The sequence below is a fragment of the Pygoscelis adeliae genome, unplaced genomic scaffold, assembly GCF_000699105.1.
Source record: "Pygoscelis adeliae isolate BGI_AS28 unplaced genomic scaffold, ASM69910v1 Scaffold121, whole genome shotgun sequence".
Lineage (NCBI taxonomy): Eukaryota > Metazoa > Chordata > Aves > Sphenisciformes > Spheniscidae > Pygoscelis > Pygoscelis adeliae.
The window spans coordinates 9,452,716-9,455,877 of NW_008824359.1; the positions used below are offsets into that span (position 1 = coordinate 9,452,716).

The 3,162-nt window shown below is 50.7% G+C and overlaps 1 protein-coding gene across 1 annotated transcript in view; it reads left to right on the plus strand.

Moving 5' to 3' along the window:
- Positions 1–3,162, plus strand: part of NCOA1 (nuclear receptor coactivator 1) — a 130,157-nt gene that overhangs the window by 93,593 nt on the left and 33,402 nt on the right. The gene's annotated exons all lie outside the window — the stretch shown is intronic.

Genomic DNA, 3,162 nt, shown 5'->3' on the forward strand with positions numbered 1-3,162 from the left:
GCTGGGGGGGTTCCTCCCTGGGGATGGCCAGCACCATCCCGCAGCCGCCTTCTTGCATTGAAACCGCCTGATAAAATTACACGTTCAAAGACCAAAAGGAAGCAACATCTTCATCTGATTCATTTAATTGACTGTAAGAGCATAATTGCTGACGTGACACAGTCCAACAATTTACTCTGAGGTTTCTGTTGGGAGCCCAATAGCTGGGAGGTGAAACGTGGCATCGTTTTTGAGACAGAAAGCCAGCCTGGATTTCAGAATTCCTGGGGAGAGAGGCTCTCCCCTGACACGTTTTTGGCCTCTTCTGTATCTCCAAAAGATGCTCAGAGGCCGTGGGGAGCTCTCCTGCGCCGCGCTGCATGCTTTTCCAGACCTGCTTAATCCCTCCTCGTACCACACTGGTCTCCCCTGAGCCCTGGAGTGAAGGTGTCAGAATTAATAAAACTCTGCAAGAGGTGACTCTGCAGATGGAGGAGTTAATGCAAAAGGGATGGGAAGGGGGTCGGCATCGAAGGAAGGGTCTGACTGGTGGAAAGGATGGAAAATGGGTGCTGGAAGCACATGGATGGAGCTAATGGGGAGTTGGCAGCCTGGCTAAAGAGGTGCTCAGTCTAATGGAGGCAAAAATGCAGAAGGGGCTTAGAAATTAGGCTGGGAATGGCATGTGGGTTTTGAGGAGTGCGTTGGGTGCTAAAAACAGGCATGGGAATATAAAGCAGTGCAGGAGAAGGCGGCAGATCTTCAACAAAACCCCAGTATTTGGGTTACACTGGGAGAAGGCACCCTACGAGAGCAATGGCAGAGCAAAGAAAACCGTGAGAGAGAGCAGCGTCCGTACATCCACAGTAAATCCACGTATTTCGCAGTGCAGTCTTGGGAATGTGCCTTTACATCGCTTAAATGACCAACGTGGGGCCAGCCGGCTTACCAGAGCATCATTCAGCCGGAGTCAATCCCCTCGTGTCCGTGTCCGTGTCCGTGTCCGTGTTCACATGTGGCTCTAGGTGGTTCGCTGCAGCCGGGAGCCCTGGAGGGAGCCAGCCCCTTGGGTGATGGGGAGCAGAGTGCCTCGGGGCGAAGCGGGGACAGCAGCACATCGCTAATAGAAGTAGCCCTGGAAAACCTGAGGTCATCATAAAAAAGGAAATTAATTAAATCAGCTAGCTCATGACTAAAAATTACCCTCCGTGCTTGGGTCGGGTATCGATGCATCCTTTCTGCGGGAAGGAACGCAGAGGTGCGTTACTGCTCAGTCGATGCCACTTTGTAAACAACCTACCCTGTATGATTTGATTTAAAATCCATGTTTAGATTACAGTTATTATCTATTCAGGCTGAGGAGTAATTTCCTAATTGGCCTCCTCGCATGTGAAGCCTGTGGGCTTGAGATGCTGACCCTGACCCGTGCCCATGCTACGAGGCATCCGTGGCTGCGTGAGGTACTTTGAGGACGCCAAGCCCTTACCGTGCTGAGTTTATTTTCCATGCAGATTGACCGTGAGAAGCAATTAGTGGTTTCGCTGGTCCCCAAGCAATCCACAGCTTCCCATGCCTAAAAACATTCCCCAAATGACTTCCAGCTTCTTCTGGGTGCCCTGGGCTCAGGCAGGGTTTTCAGACCCGGAAAGGCGGAGATAAAAAGGGCTATTAGAAAGCAGCTCGTTCATTTTTAGGAAGGTTTTTTGCCTCTTGACCTGTTGTTTGGGCTTGACTTCCGTAAGCAATTGTGCTGATAAGGTAATTTAATATTTAAAGCATGGATAAATGCCCAGTGTTGCTGCTGGAGGAATGGGGGCTATAGGGGAGGCGTGCCAGCTGGGACCCCACCGGCTGCTGCCTTGGAGCTCCCCTGCCCCTTCCCTGATCCCCCGGCCCCCCGAAACCAGCATCACCCGGGGAGAAGGCTCCAGGTGGGTTTACCATCCAGCCTGGGTCTGTTTTTTGGGCACCCGAAGTGCAAAGGCTGGTTGTCTTGGCAACGGCTGGGAATAAGGAAAATTGCAGCCGATCTGCCAGAACCATTTTGACAAAAGATTTCTTTCTTTTTTTTTTTTTTTTCTCTTTTTTTAAATGCTTCCTGCTTCTTGCACTTAATGTTGCTCTACCACAAAACCTGATTTTTAGAAACTGCATTAAATAAAGCCTGGACGCCCTCCATCAGAGTAACTCTCTGCTGGCACAGGCAAGCGGGAGGACGGGGAGGAGATGGCGATGCCGCGGGTACCAATTTTTGGGCATCACGAGTTTCTCCTGTCCCTGCACCACCTCCCGCTCCGGGATATGGCCAGATCTAGTTGCAGGATCGCGGTCCACCAGAGCTTGCTGTTGATGAGCAGGAAAAGGAAGAATTAGACTCCAGGAAAGCCAAATCCTGCCTGGATGAAATGTTTTAGGTGATGCATGCTTGGAAGACTGCAAATCAGCAATCGGCCTTTTCAAGGGCTCCTTACAAAAGCACTGGGCTCTGCAGCTCTGAGCTTATTTTGTAGCACCAGAAAGCGTTACTCCCCCGTACCACGGCAGTGAATTAAAAACCTCGTTAAAATAAGCAGAAGATCTCCCCGTGTTGTATGATTGGGTCTGGGTCACGCTTGTCCTCCTCTGTTTGATTGCGGGGCTGAATTTGCCACTTGCATTCTAAATGCATGAAAAAACCCTGTTATTCTGCAAGATGCAAAGGCTCCGTCATTCTTGGGCTGTAATTAAGCAAATCCGGCATATGCTTAATTTCAGCGGCTTGCCAGATTAAAGCCTTCCTGACCGCTCTGGCCCTTGGAAGAGGATTGTTTCTCCCCCGCTGGCACCATTCTTAGTGGCAGGGACGTCCTTAGCAGAGGAGGTTGCAGACCAGAGATAGGGATTTGACGGATGGACTGTTTGGTGGATAAGGAATTGGTTGGATGGTCACATCCAACATTGGTAGGATGGAGCGATACAGAAATGATGCTCCAGAAGAACCCTACATGGACCTCTATAAGGCCTTTGACACAGTCCCCCACAACATCCTTCTCTCTACACTGGAGAGGGATGGATTTGATGGGTGGACTGTCCGGTGGGTGAGGAATTGGTTACATGATCACATCCAGAGGGCAGTGGTCAACGGCTCAATGTCCGGATGGAGACCAGTGACAAGTGGTGTCTCGCAGGGGTCCGTACTGGGAC